This window comes from Coenobita brevimanus, chromosome 54 (genome assembly GCF_032717465.1).
Source record: "Coenobita brevimanus isolate Jiangsu-jjx chromosome 54, ASM3271746v2, whole genome shotgun sequence".
NCBI lineage: Eukaryota > Metazoa > Arthropoda > Malacostraca > Decapoda > Coenobitidae > Coenobita > Coenobita brevimanus.
This window is the reverse complement of record NC_137007.1, coordinates 27,416,716-27,432,661: the sequence shown is the minus strand read 5'-3', so window position 1 is coordinate 27,432,661 and position 15,946 is coordinate 27,416,716. Positions and strand designations below refer to the sequence as shown.

At 44.8% G+C, this 15,946-nt stretch overlaps 1 protein-coding gene across 1 annotated transcript in view; it reads left to right on the top strand.

The window, feature by feature from the left end:
- LOC145401061 (ankyrin repeat domain-containing protein 13D) overlaps positions 1-15,946 on the top strand; it is a gene marked incomplete at its 5' end in the record, with an annotated part of 398,667 nt that overhangs the window by 69,981 nt on the left and 312,740 nt on the right. The gene's annotated exons all lie outside the window — the stretch shown is intronic.

The window sequence follows — 15,946 nt, the reverse complement described above, 5'->3', positions numbered from 1 at the left end:
CCATAACTTTACTTTTGTTTACATTAACTTTCAGCTTCCTCCTCCTACACACTGTCCCAAATTCATTCACCAAACCTTGCAACTCCCATTCATCTTCACTCAACAATACTGTATCATCAGCAAACAGCAACACCGGAAGCTTCCAAATCTCACCCTCATTCATTAAGGCCACCCCCACATCCACTGCCCTACCTTGTACCTCCTTTACGACCCCATCCATATATATATTAAACAGCCAAGGAGACATTACACACCCCTGTTTCAGTCCCACATTGAGATCAAAGAACTCACTCAGCTCACCATCCACTCGCACCGTAGCCCTAGCTCCCTCGTACATACTCTTCACAGCACTCAACAATTTCCCCCCCACTCCATATATTCTTAATACCTTCCACATACCTTTCCCTATCTATTCTGTCATCAGCTTTCTCCAAGTCCATGAAGGCAGCGTACACTGTCCTGTCCTTCTCTAGATACTTCTCCACTAAACATCTTAGAACAAATATCTGATCTACACACCCTTTTCCCTTCCTAAATCCCCCTTGTTCTTCTCCAACTAGCTCCTCTGTCATATGCCTAACCCTATCAATGAGTATTCTACCATATATTTTACCAGTCACACTAAGAAGGCAAATACCCCTATGGTTACCACATACTTCTCTCTCCCCTTTTCCTTTGTACAGAGGAACAATTATACCTGATTTCCAGTCCTCTGGAACCCTTCCCTCTTCCCAAGCCAATCTACACAACTTCCATATCCACTCCACAACAATCTCACCCCCATACCTAAGCATTTCACCACACACTCCATCAATTCCTGGGGCCTTTCCCAGCTTAATCTTCTTCATCGCTTCCACTACTTCCGACCTACTGATCTCTTCCTCCCTCCTCTCATCTCTTCTTCTCCCAGCCATTCCCCAACCACTTATACTCACACTGCTCTCACTCTCTACATTCAACAAATCCTCAAAGTGCTATGGGTGATTTAATTTAAAAATACAGTAATTATTATAAATTTTTTCACATTTTTTGATGTTTATTGTGTTTATGCAAGTATTGAGTTATTTTTGTAGTCTCCGTGGTGTAGTTTGTGTGCAAAGAGAGGCATGATTTGCTATTTGTAGACTCTAACCAAATAAGGGTGCTCCTATATGCATATGTAAGATGAACTGCAGCGGCTAAAATTCGAGAAGATCCGTGATTAGCACCTCACACGAGGGGATTAATGTGAAGGGAAGGGAAGGTTTTACATCCATATAGTCACCATGAGAACACCTCATATGTTGCTGAAATGCTTGTGCAAAACAAGAAATATGTAAAATGAACAAACTCAGTGCATAATATGTGTACTTATAAATAAAAATTTCATAATTATGAGTGTTTTCCCTCCTTTTTGTGTTTATAATGTTTATTCCTGTATGGATTTTTTAAAAATCTATTTATTTATTTTTTTACTCTGGGTGGTACAGTTCATGTGGAAAGAGAGGCAAAGGATGTTACTCTTAGCCTGTTTCAAGATAATGAGTGCTGTTCTGTGTGTATAGTCTGAACCATTGCAGCCAGGATTCGATATGACCCAAGATCAGCACCTTGCACAAGGAAATTAGTGTGAAGGGAAGGAAAGGTTTTACATCCATATATTCACCACAAGAACACCTCATGTGTTGTTGAAATGCTTGCGCAAAAGGAGAAATATGTAAAATGAACAAATTCAATACATAATACTGTATATTTACTTTAGTAGCACCGGTCGAGTAGGGCGTTATTCCAAAGGTGGATGGAAAGCAGATGACAGGCAGAGCTGGAGCTTCCATTTCATCAGCCCTCTGGACTAGCTCCTGACCATCCCCCTTTGCTGAACTTTTTCAGTGTTTCAGTAACACAGAGAGTAGGCCAGCATGCACTCCAGTACAAGTTCCTTTATCTGTCAACACCAAACCACTGTAAATGGACATTACTGTAAATGCGAGTATAAGTGGCTGGGGAATGACTGGGAGAAGGAGGGAGGTGAGAAGACTGGAAGAAATCAGTATGATAGAAGTTGTGGATGCAGTGAAGAAAGTTAAATTGGGGAAAGCCCCAGGAATTGATGGAGTGTGTGGTGAAATGCTGAAGCATGGGGGAGAGATAGTAGTAGAATGATGTGGAAGATGTGCAGATTGGCCTGGAAGGAAGGTAGAGTCCTGGAGGATTGGAAGCCAGGTATAATTATTCCATTGTACAAAAGAAAAGGGGAAAAAAAAGTGTGTGGTAATCATAGGGGCATTTGTCTTCTTAGTATAATAGGAAAAGTATATGCTAGGATACTTATTGACAGAGTTAGAGAAAGAACAGAGGAATTAGTTGGAGAAGAACAGGGAGGCTTTAGGAAGGGAAGAGGTTGTGTAGATCAGATATTCATTCTTAGATCTTTAGTGGAAAAGTTTCTAGAGAAGGGAAAGAAGTTGTACGGCTTTCATGGATTTGGAGAAAGCATATGACAGGGTGGATAGACAAGGATTGTGGAAAGTATTAAGAATATATGGAGTAGATGGGAAGTTGCTGAATGCTGTGAAGAGTATGTATGATGGTGCTAAGGCTGCAATGCATGTGGATGGTGAACTGAGTGAATTTTTCTCTTTGAAGGTTGGGTTGAAACAGGGATGTGTCATGTCTCCATGGTTGTTCAATCTGTACATGGATGGGGTAATAAAAGAGGTACAAGGTAGGGTAGTTGATGTTGGAGTGGCCCTGGTGAGAGAGGATAGTGTTTGGAAACTCCCTGTACTGTTGTTTGCAGATGATACTGTGTTGTTGAGTGAAGACTAAGGGGAGCTGCAAGGCTTGGTGGATGAGTTTGGGAGAGTGTGTAAAAAACGGAATCTAAAGGTGAATGTAGGGAAGAGTAAAGTGATGGTCTTTGAGAGAGGCGAAGTCAGTGAATGTACAACGAGGTTGGATGGTGAGGAGTTGGAAAATGTGAGTACATTTAAGTACTTGGGTAGTGTGATGAGTAAGGATGGAGGTTCGGAGGATGAAGTGCTTGAAAGGGTACAGGAGGGAAGAAAGGTTGCTGGTTCCTTGAAAGCAGTGATAAGAAACAGGGAAGTGAGCATGGAAGTGAAAAAGTTACTACATGACGGTATTGTGATACCAACTCTAACGTATGGAAGTGAAGCTTGGACGTTGTTGGAAGGACACAAGTCAAGAGTGAGAGCAGTGGAAATGAGTTATTTGAGAGGAGCCTGTGGAGTCACATGGAGAGACAGGCTGACAAATGAGGATATAAAGGAGCATTGTGGTGTGGATGTGGATGTGATAGGAAGTGTTAGGAGGAACACACTGAGGTGGTTTGGCCATGTGGAGAGGATGGAGGGTGAAAGACTAACGAAGAGAGTGTATGTGAGTGAGTTGGAGGGGGGGGGAGAGGGAGGGGGAGGCTGAGGATGAGATGGAGGGATGGGGTGGAGAGGGAGGTGTGAGTTGGGAGCAGGGCAGTGAAATGGCGGGGGACAAAGTGATGTGGAGACGATTTGTTTGTGGCCACCCCGAATGGGATTGAGGCGTCTTGCAATAGATAGATAGACTTCCTATTTATTAAAAAAAAAAAAAAAAAAAAAAAAAAAAAAAAAAAAAAAAAAGGGCATCCACAAACCAAGTCTTGGAGTCCCGGTGGAGGATGGGGGGAGATCATCAAAGCCTCCACCATCTGTCCTTCTCCTAGTGTCCGCCCAGTGAGATGCCTGGTACCACTGTCTCACTCACTTCTTTTTCATTTTTGCAACATTCACAGCCTTTCCTCTAACTTTCTCTCTGTTGAGCACCACCTCTCCTCCTGTACGCCTCAGCTTCTCATCCTAACTGAGACTCAGCTGTCTGAGGCAACTGACAGCAAACCCTTCTCTGTATCCTCCTATGTTCTTTATACTCATTTCAAAGCCAAAGGGGGCTGTCGTGTATGTGTACCCAATGTCGTGCCTTGCCCTTGTGTTCCTAAACTTGAATCTTCTGAATTCCCTGCTCACTGATTTTGGCTTTCCTGTCATTCTCTGACTAAATATATCTGTGCAGTTTACATATTGCCCAGTTCTACTGACTATGAAAAACTCTTTGACTACCTTACTTGTAAAATGGAACACTTCCTACCCATTTCTCCTTTCTCTGATATCACCATTCCGGGAGATTTCAATGTTCGTCATCACCTCTGTGTCTCCTTTCCTTTCACTGATCAACCTGCTGAACAAGCCTACATCTTTTCTATCCTTAATGACCTAGAGCAACTTTTACAGCACCCTACCCACATCTCTGACTGCCTTGGAGAGATTTCCAACATACTTGACTTCTTTCTTACTACTAATCTTTCTGCTTACATTGTTAATATTTCCTCTCTGTTGGGCTCCTTCAGTCACAACCTTATCACCTTAACCAGTCCTGTTGCTCCAATAAGGCCTATGGTCCCTTCAATGAAGTGTCGGTTGTGGCACTTTGGAGCTGCTGGTTGGGAGGCCCTCAGGCAGTGCTTCATTGATAATCCCTGGAGTGATTATTGCTTCCATGGCTGACAGCCATCTAAGTGTGCCTTGTGTATAACGGAGATTATTTTCTCAGGCATGGAAGCATACATTCCATCTTCATATCCTTTGACTAATGCCAAAAATCCTTGTAATTACACTTGTTCTAATGCTGTCCACAATACAATAGGTATCATAGCCAACCCACTCCTGAATCTCATATTTTATATATATATATATATATATATATATATATATATATATATATCTGCCAGAATTATGCTAAGTCTGTTCGTTGCTCTGTTAACCTGCCCCATCCTGACCGATTTTCCATCACTGGCTCCCCCCAATCCTAACCAATTTTGGAAATTTATTTTTTTTAGCACAAACCTCTGCTTTTGGTGAGAAACATCGAAAATTCATAGAGAAATCGCTCACCTGAGGTTTAAAATACTCGATACAGGTAGCAGTACCCCTTACCTTACTGGGTTTTCTATCAGGCTGGCTCCAAAGAAAATGAGTTCTATGGGAGGGTAACTATTCCACACCACTCATAAAAGGTATTTATTTATTTATTTGGTACGAATTTATATGTAGTACGAGAGTACAGTACAGTATATTGGTTTTCACACAGTAATATACGGTAGGCAGTATAAGCATTGTTTCACTCACCAAACACATCAACAAACCTGACCTTTTTTTGGCAACATTACCTGATCATCATTTCTGACCGTTTCTTCCTCTAATGCCACGTAAACTTTGTTATCTCCACATTGTCATCGATTGGGGAATCATTCTGGCCTCGAATTTTGTACCGTGGCACGACGCGTCTTGACTGGCCAGATCACTGGTAACAGGTGAATTGCCGAGACAATGGCTCCTGGCACCATGCCAAAAACCTTTTTAACAACTTACCTCATCATCCTTCCTTCCTCTTTTCCACTCTGATAGCCAGGTAGCTATTTCTTCTACTGATGAAGCAGAACTCTTCACTCAGACTTTCCTCCAATTCCACCTGAAATGATTCTGATGCTGTTCCTCCATCACTTTCCCCTCTGACTTCCTCATGGCTGACATTTAAATTTCTTCAATTGATGAATTTTCTGCCATCACTGGCCTCAATACTAATAAGGCAGATGGGCGTGATGTTCTCAAGAACTGTGCTTCTGTGCTTACACCCTACCTAGGTAAGCTCCTTGCCTTTGTCTGTCAACTTACATCTTTTCTTCTTGCTGGGAGTATGCTCTCATTCAGCCAGTTCCAAAGAAGGATTACCATTCCTATCTGGCTAATTATTGCCCAATTGCTTTAACATCCTGTAATTCAAAAGTTTTTGAGTCTATTCTTAATAGAAAAATTTTAAAGCATCTTTCCTATCACAACCTTCTTTCTGATTGTTAGTATGGGTTCTGCCAGCGACGCTTCACTGGCGATCTTCTCACCTGCCTTTCAGCTGCCTGGTCATCCTCCTTTCAGAACTCTGACGAAAGCTGTGCCTTTGCACTAGACATCTCAAAGGCTTTTGATCAAGTCTGGCATAAATCTTTAATTTCCAAACTGCCCACTTTTGGTTTCTATCCTTCTATCTGTGCCTTCATCTCTAGCTTCCATTCTGTTTGTCCTGTAGCTGCTGTTGTAGATGGCCATGGTTCTGCTTCTATGGCATGCAATAATGGTGTTCCTCAGGGCTTTGTCCTATCACCAGCTCTCTTCCTTTTATACATCAATAACCTAAGCTGTACAGTGAGCCCCTAAGTTTTGCGTCGAATTGGTATCGTGAGGTTGGCACAAAACCTGAATTTCATGAGCTGAAAAGTATTAATTCATTGGTTATAAATGTAATTGGTTCTAGAGCTGCTCCCAAAGTCACTTTTTTTTCTCACTTTTGAGATATAATTCTCATAAAACAGGATACCAGATTAACTGACAACCATATAAATGTGGTAAAAATGTTAAGAAGCATTAAATAAATGGATCACTAGCCTGAAAAAGCTTAGTCTTATCCTCTATCGAATACTTTTCCTCTTCACACCGACTCGATACTCACGACATTCTTTTCTCTTCGTGTCTCCCTACTTTGAACTTCCCCGTATTTCACCGTCACCACTGTTACCTGGTCCTCCAGTGAATGAACAGGAAACCATAATAATGTAGAGGCAGGCCACATGAGAACAATAGCTGAACAAAGGGAAAGGCAGAAAAAGTGACCATGGCTGCACTCACTACCTGAGCACCACACACATTCTCACGTTTGGCAGGAACTGTGAAAACAACATGGCGGACAACAGGTGATGATTGCCTTGCCCACCGGCATCCCATATATAGACGCGAAAGGTGAATTCTTAATTGTGAGACATAAGTTCTTGGAAATTTGGGGCTTTCCTGTGAAAGATGAATTCGCGAACCCAAATCACACGAAACATGAGGGCTCACTGTACATCTAACCCTATCCACTCATATGCTGATGACTCCACCCTTCACCTTTCCACTCGCTTCCTGCAGAGTCCATCTCGGCAGTTACTTCAGCAAACGAGGGATGAGGCTTTGACACACCTAATGTCTGACTTGGTTCATATCTCTGATTGGGGTGAAAATAATCTTGTTGTTTTTAATGCATCACCAGCAAAATCTTCCGCAAGAGTACCTTCTAATTCTTAACAATATCCAGCTCAGTTGTGCATGATCTTTAAATATACTGGGGGTTTCATTCTATAGGGCTTCATCTTGGAAAGAACATATTACCTCACTCATAAAATCTGCTTCTAAGAGATTGGGTGTGCTAGGCAGACTCCGTGCTTTCTTCACTCCTGCACTGTTTTTGACTTTCTACATGGGTTTTATTCATCCAAGTGTAGAGTACAACTCTCATGTGTGGGGAGGCTCCCTAAATACAGCTCTTCTCAACATGATGGAGTCAGAGGCTTTTTGTCTTGTTAAGTCTCCTCCTCCTACTGGCCTCCTCAAACCTCTGTCTCTTTGCTGCACTGTTGCATCTTTATCTCTTTTTGATCGGTGCTTCAGTGGTCACTGCTTTTCTGAACTGTCTGCTTGCATCCCTCCACCACTTTGGTGGGCACATAGCACCCGTCTACTGTAGCAACAAACTCTCGTCCCTTTTCTGTCCAACTCTCTAATGCAAGAGTTAACCATTATTTCCAGTCCTTCATGTATGCAACAGGTCACCTCTGGAACTGTCTTCCTCTGTCTGTGTTTCCAGCTGCCTATAATCTCCAGTCTTTCAAATGCAGTGTGTCCAGGCATCTCAGAATTAACAGTTCTTGAATTTGGCTCGGTAATCTAGTCTTGGTTTTTTCCTTCTTCCTTGCATTAAAACAAAAAAATCTATCTATCTATCTGTCTATTGCCAGATGCCTCAATCTCGTAAGGGGTGGCCACAAACAAATTGCTTCCATGTCGCCCAGTCCAATGCTATGTCACTGCCCTGCTCCCAGCTCACACCCCCCCTCTCTCATATACCTCTCCACTCCATCCCTCCATTTAATCCTTGGCCTCCCCCTCCCTCTTCCTACCTCCACATCACTCATATACACTCTCCTCATCAGTCTCTCACTCTCCATCTTTTCCACATGGCCAAACCACCTCAGTGTGTTTTGCCTAACACATCCTATCACATCCACATCCACACCACAATGCTCCTTCACTTCCTCATATGTCAGTCTGTTTCTCCATGTGACTCCACATGCTCCTCTCAAATAACTCATTTCCACTGCTCTCATTCTTGACTTCCCTCCCGCCAACAAGGTCCACGCTTCACTTCCATACGTTAGAGTTGGTATCGCAATACTGTCATGTAGTAGCTTTTTCACTTCCATGCTCACTTCCTGTTTCTTATCACTGCTTTCAAGGAACCAGCGACCTTTCTTCCTTGTTGTACCCTTTCCAGCACTTCACCCTCTAAACTTCCATCCTTACTCATCACACTACCCAAGTACTTAAATGCACTCACATTTTCCATTTCCTCGTCATCCAACCTCACTGTACATTCACTGACTTCACCTCTCTCAAAGACCATCACTTTTCTCTTCCTTACATTCACCTTTAGATGCCATTTCTTACACACTCGCCCAAACTCATCCATCAAGCCTTGCAGCTCCCCTTTGTCTTCATTTAACAACACAGTATCATCTGCAAACAACAATACAGGGAGTTTCCAAACACTGTCCCCACTCACTAGGGCCACTCCAACATCTACTGCCCTACCTTGTATCTCTTTTATTACCCCATCCATATGCAGATTGAACAACCATGGAAACACGACACATCCTTGTTCCAAGCCAGCCTTCAAGTAGAAGAATTCACTCAGTTCACCATCCACACACACTGCAACCTTAGCACCCTCATGCATACTCTTCACTGCATTCAGCAACTGCATGCATAGTTATGAATGTTTTCCCCCTTTTATTTTGTTTGTTTGTAATGTTTATTCTTTTTTTTCTTTTTTTTAAATTCTGGGTAGTATAATAGAAGCTGAAAGAGAGGAGGAGGATAATGGGTCTGGCTGTGGAGGGACAACCCATGCAGTCAAAAAACAATAAGGCCAGAGATGAGCACAGTGGGCTGGGGAAGGAGGGGTATGGGATGGTGAGGTTGTGAATCGTAGTTGTAAGTACAATAAACAAGGAATATGAATATTTCTCCTACAAATGCAAAAAAAAGTAAGAGGAAAACAGTATAATTAAAGAAATAATGGCAAATAAAATAAGTAAAGGAAAAAGCAACTTACCTTTTACACTTGTAGGGTTGTGGGTTGTAGGGTGTGGAGAGCGAGTGGGCACGAGGGTTGTTTATCTTTCTTCCCTCCCTTCCCAGGTCAGAAGCAACCATTGATAAGCAGCCACTGTCTGGGAAACACACTTTCTTTCTTTTCCTTACCCACTTGCTTTCTTCTTCTTACACTAACACTTGAGGGAAGCTGAAGATGGACATCCACTGATGACTGATTCATGTGATGTACTGACCACCTGAATGGTTTGGAGGGTAGAGTTAGTCTGTGTCAGCATCACCTAGACCTTCGTTCCTTTCCCAAAATTGTTCGCAGTTTTTTACAGATTGCTCTGTGTCAGTGCCACAGGCCACACTCCAGTAATGTGTCGTTCAGCGCTTGCCACCATTGAGGGGTTAATAACTTTCCTAAATGCCTGCACAGGCTCTTCCTCTAAGAAAAATAAATTACGGTAGAATCTAAATTTGCTCACGTTCTGCCACTCAGGGATGAGTGAGGCTGGTCACTCTCATCTTAAATGTCAGGACCAACTTGCCTAGCCCCGGGCTCCTATGCTCCTCATGGGGCAATGTAGGATTGGATGATGAATGATGAATGAATGATCTAAATTCCGGTTTTATGAGACTGGACACGTGCCGCGATTTAAGAATTCTTCGTGTTAGAAATAACTAATCTTATGGGAGAATTCTTCGTGTTAGAAATAACTAATCTTATGGGAGTCTGTCATCTTGGAAAAGTTTTTTTTTTTTTTATGTGTTTGACTCTGGGCATAGGCTTCACAGCCTGCTATCAAGGCCCAGCAGTCCTCCTACATATCATACACCTCTACATGTCACCACTTCGGCACTAACATCCACCGTCCATACTGAATACATGCTAAGGCTGTCTCATACAGGACTGGTGTATTGGTATTAGCGGGGGTATTTTTACGACATGTCGGCGGGTCTACTGGTAGATCAGAAAAGCCTGATTTAATGAAATTCAAATCCTTAAACTGTTCCCTGCCCCAGCCGGGATTTGAACCTGGGTCCGTTAGAGCTGCAGGCCGCCTCTCTACCGATTGAACCATGCCTCCCCCAGTTGCCCCCATTACCCCAAACCTACATCAAACTGGTCTTCAGCAAATGCTAACAGCCTGGAAAAGAAATTAGTAAAGCATATTTAATGGAAATGAACAATACATTAAAACCTCGATATAACGGTCTCCAGTAGACCGGAATTTGCTTTTATCGGACTCGAGGAGCTACCGGACTAAATTCCTATATATCAGAAAAAGTACGATGAAGCCAGAAGCAGTCTGGACTGTCCGACCACTTCAGCTATGTTCACCACAATAAGGTAAATAAAAGACATGTTTATCAGTGTACAGTACAGTACAGTAATCACTCCAATATCCGGATCAATAGAGCCATCGGTAGGTTCGGATATTGGTTTTGTCCGGATATTGGGCCCCAGCTTATGGACTTGTACTTACGGACCCTAACACAGAGAAACACCTATACAACTCCCTCCGGACATGCATAGCACCTATTTAACACCCAAATCACACCAATAAGGCACATAAATGACTGAAATAAATGCAATAGACACATAAAATGTGGGTTTAGAAGTATGTTCATACATTAATAAACATTCTGGTACTTATGGACTCTAACCGAACCTAACCTAACCGAACCTAACCGAACTCTGAAAAACCCATTCCTACTGCACATGCATGAGGTAAGTTTAGTATGGAAAGAAGTACAGTATGACACTTTCTGGTAAGTATAGTATGGGAAAAAATACAATATGAAACATTCTGGTAAATATAGTATGGAAAATAGTACAACATGAAACATTTTGGCTACTTACAGCAAGTCCCTGGCCACCTCGATGAATAACCGCCTCCTCTCGGACTCTGACAGTAAGAACGATTTCCTGAAGCACTTGCACTACACTCTTCCTGAAGTCTTGCACTGAACTTAGTCACTAACACACAGAAGTCCGTTCTTTTCACAGTGTTCACTTTAGTCCAAATAATGTTCCATTAAATTTAAGTGTTGCACATTAACTTTTCCCAAGTTTTTTTTAAGTTTCCAAAGCCAAAACAAAGAAGGTTAGTTACGTTAAATTTCTTTTCTACTTAGTCTTTTCTCCCAACTTGAAAACCTTAACACAACACACCGTTTTTTTCACTGCACAACACTCAAAATTCCCGTGTGGTCTAGTGGAGAAGTTCTTGCTGTTTATTCACTGTCAGAGCCCGAGTATCACTGGCAGGCGTCCAAGGGGTGCATCGGTGGGTAGTGGTGATGGCGTACCGACTACAGAAGACTCTGAAGACAGCCGCAAACTCACGTCGTCGAGCGGTGACTCCACTGTAGCTGATGTGCTGGGCTGTGGCTCGGAGCATGAGGGCCTGTCTTGGGGAGGCAACGGAGTGGAACCAGGGCTTGGCACAGCGGGGTCACGGGCCTGAAAAAACTGTCAATCGTTGACTGACGCAAGGACCGACGATTCTGGCGATTGATGATGCGCTGCCGGAGCACGCACTTCCTCCACGAGTCCCAAGGGCCCCATCTCCCTGTCGCAGTCCGGGTGTTCCAGGTAGTCTAGGACGAACTCTAGATGTTCCCGGAGTGCGCTCAGCTTGGGGATGGCTGGAGTAGTGTCCTGCTGGGCGGAGTCTGCATCATCATCGCCTTCGTCGTCGGAATCTTCAAGTTCGGGACTGACACCAGCAACCGAAGACGCGATCTCGATATCAGACAACGTCTGATACCCAGGATCGCCCTCGTCGTCGTCCAACCACTCACGAACATCGTCCACATCAACATCGTCACCGTGCGTACAGAGCCGTGCATGGAAGTCATCCACGTCAAACCCTAGGAAATCGCATCTCCACATCTGTTCCGAGAAGCAGACGAGACCAACCATTTTCAAGAGTTTTCACAGGGACTTCCTTCCATGCACTAGCCCAGTTGTACAGCGCAGACTTGATGTTGTAGCGGCGAAGGTTTTCCAAAGTCCGCTTGCCTCGAGTGTCACGTCCTTCCCTGCGCTCGTCCTCGTCCTCGAGAACCACCATCACCTCGTCCAGGAACTTCCGACGGTACAGGCGCTTTGTTGCCACGATCACTCCTTGGTCCATTGGTTGAATGAGAGCAGTCGTATTAGGTGGCAGAAACATGCACCTAATATGGCCATTCTCAGCAACCAAGTCCTTGTCGCACGGGTGGGCAGGTGCATTGTCGAGGAGAAGGAGAGCCTTTACCTGGTCGCGAGGAATTCCCAGTGTCTTCGTCTGCAATGTATGACCTCCTTGACGAAGTGATGGTGAAACCAGTCTTTGAAAATCACAGCTGTGAACCATGCTTTCAAAAGAATGGTACCATACGACAGGAAGGACATCCATCACCCCACGAAGGCACCGAGGCTGCTTTGCACGGCCAACAATAGCACGGGCTTAAGCCGGTGCATGCCGTTAGCATTGGCACAACACAAAGCAGATATCCGTTCCTTAGAAAGCTTGCGGCCAGGTACACGCTTTCTCCGTCTCATCGGCGAGTGTTCGTTGGCACCGAGCGATAGAATAGGCCAGTTTCGTCAGCGTTATAGACTTGACCGAGAGTGAGGCCCTCCTGTCGATCAAGCCTTTCACCTTGTGCCGAAACTCGTCCACTCCATCCTCGTTAGCGTCCAATGCTTCGCCATGTGCTTTACGGTTAGTAAGGCCATGTCGCAACTTGAACGCGAAGAGCCAACCTCGGATGCCTTGAAGTCTAGGGCGTCGTGAAGCCTTGCAAACTTCTCAGCAGCAGCCTTCAGCTCCGCTCCACGTACCATCACACCAGCTGCACGTTGCTGTCGATACCAAATCAACGTGGAGCGGTCGATCTCTGCATACTTGGGAGTAAACATAACCTTCCTCTCCACGTTGCGTTTGCTTCGACGAGAAGTCAGCCGTGTACTGCATGAGCTTGTCTCGGGAACGCTTGATATCAAACAAAGTCGACCGGGCCAGGTTGAACTCGCGGAGAATGCGAGAGGAAGACCAACCCGCATCAACCTTCTCCAATATCTCCCGTTTCTTCTCCAGAGTCAACACCACTCTCTTCCTTTTCTCAGGAGGCGGGGCCATCATCACACACACTAAGAGTAGGGCAGAGAGCAGCAGGAGGCCTTGCAGCAAGTACGGCACCACCACAAAAGCGAGCACGTGGGCAGCCATGACGAAGAGCGCAGGTCCAGTCGCGGTGAGAGACAGGCGGGAAGTGGGGAGGATGCAGCGGCGCTCTATCGGACGTCGGAGGAATGACGAACCAAAACAATGCTCTCACGCGGCGCGCGCGGCAAGTTCAAATTACGGACGGCAAAAAATCGGTTTTTTTTCCAATTTTTTTGGATTTTCGGACCATTTTGGGAATGTTTGATCCCAGGACGATAAGGTTCGGTTAGTGGGGATGTTCGGTTATTGGGCGTCCGGATATTAGAGTGATTACTGTATTATTATATATATTAGACCATCTGATTAATGTAGTGAAGTTATAATACAGTACAATACCACAGTGGTAATCAGAACAGTTTAAAAACCATTCATACGATCTGGACTAATGTCTAATATATCGGGAGAAGTCTGGATTAGCAGGGGGAAGTCCAGATGTCGCTTTTATCGGAATTTTGCATTTTTTGGAATAGTTTGGGCCCCAATTAGTCCGTTATAGCAAGGTCTTATTGTATAGTGAGATTCTTACCTGGCTCATACTGAACGTTGCTTGAATTGACGTGGGAGGGGGAAGGGATTCGAAGGCTTGAGACAGACTGCGGTCTCTCAGCACGAGGCGAGTTTGCTGCTGCCTCATGCTGCTGCCTGTGTGCCGCTTCCTCCTCATCAGCCTCCCTCAGGAACCCCTCAAAGCCCAGTGTGGAGACAATGGAAATGGTGTCATCGTCATCCTCAGCTGCCTCAGTGTTGTCATATGAGGCAGCTGCATGGGAAGGGCCAGGCTGTGGCTCAGGCTGTGTATTTGGCCGAGAGTGGCCAGAGTAAAGGATGCTTGGCTCCTGGTGACAGTCATTCACTCACGTGTTATGCAGATCTTTATAACACTGAACTGCCTTTTGAAGGGCATTGTTAACCTCATTACACCTCACTTCATCTCTGTCCATGCTTTCCACCTTTTACTTTATGATATATGTGATCACAAGCAAATCACTCATGTCATTCATTGAAGGATCCACATTTTCTGTTGCATTTTCACTTCTTTTTTTCTCACACTCCATCCTGACCACACATTCATCATCCTCCATAAAAGCACTCAACACTGCCTCTCTCATCTCCTGCTGGGCATTGGCCACCTCTAGAGCATCCTCAAGTGTCACCTCGTTAAGCCCTGGCAAGCAGCGGGCAAGTTCCACAACCTGGGCCGCTCCCTCGTTGACTGGCTGTTCAGGACCTGGTGGTGGCAGATAAAGGTGAGGAAGGATGAGCCGCCAAGCTTGCACAATTGTTGCCACATTCATCTGACCCCATGCCTGAAGCAGCCCATCAGTTGAGTCCTTAACACTGTACCCACACCAACACTCTGCTGCTGTCAAGACAGAATGAGGGGCTATGGGGTAATGCTGCAAATTTTCGTCCTCTTCCTTTTCTTTGTCGTGACCGTCGTCTCTGGTGTTGCCACCAACAGCTCCCTGTTGCTGTTCCCCACCACACGCAGGCCTCTCCATCCCTGCTGTTATGTCCAGAAGCATAGCCTTAATGAACCATTGATACATTAGCTGCTGATAGATGAGTTTGATGTTTGCTATTACCTCTTGGTTATGAGGCTGGAGAAGGAAGGTAGTGTTGGGTGGCAAAAACAGCACCTTGACTCCAGGGTGGCGAGAGGTAAGGTGCTGTGGGTGGCATGGAGCACTGTCCATCAATACGAGCACCTTGATGGGGACGCCCTCCTTCCAACAACGCTCCATAGTTTCCTCCACAAATAAATCAGACCACTCAGTGACGAGAGAAGTTGTAGACCAAGCTTTGTCTTACTGCTGCCAATACACCCTTGATTGGCTCACATCCTGTAGATTCCTGAAGGTGTGCAGTTTCTTGGCCTTGTGCATGACAAAGGGCCTCATTTTAAAGGTCCCTGCGGCATTTGTACACAAAACGGCTGCGACCTGTGACTGTTCAGGCTTATGTCACTTAACCCGCATTTGCTGACGGGAGATGTACGTTGACTTGGGGAGCATTTTCCATTGTGGGTCGTCTCATCCATGTTGAATATCATCAGGCAGGTGTAACCGCCTTCATCCATAACAGCCTTCAGAAGATCAGGGAAATCTGAGGCCGTTGCTGTGTCAGCCAACGCCCTCTTGCGAGTCAGATGTATGTTTCCGATCCCCTTCCTTCAGAGAATACTTGCAAACCACCGGTAACTGGCAGAGAAAGGCATCTCAGAGGTGATACCAAGACGTCTACAGGTGACACTGTGAAATAGCCTGTCCTTCGCACACAGTGTTGGTCCGTCAACTGCAATGTTGTATCGTGTCTGCTGATTTATGAACATTTCCAAACACCTGTCTGGCCAGATGAGAGCCTTGCTTCAGTATTTTACATGGCTATCAATAGATTCTGGTCCATTGACATGAACACACTTCATAATTTTTCCTTGTTGCCATTGATGGCCAATTTGTTGAGTCCGTAATGGTGGTCAACTTTGGTTTTCTTCTCACTGCCGTC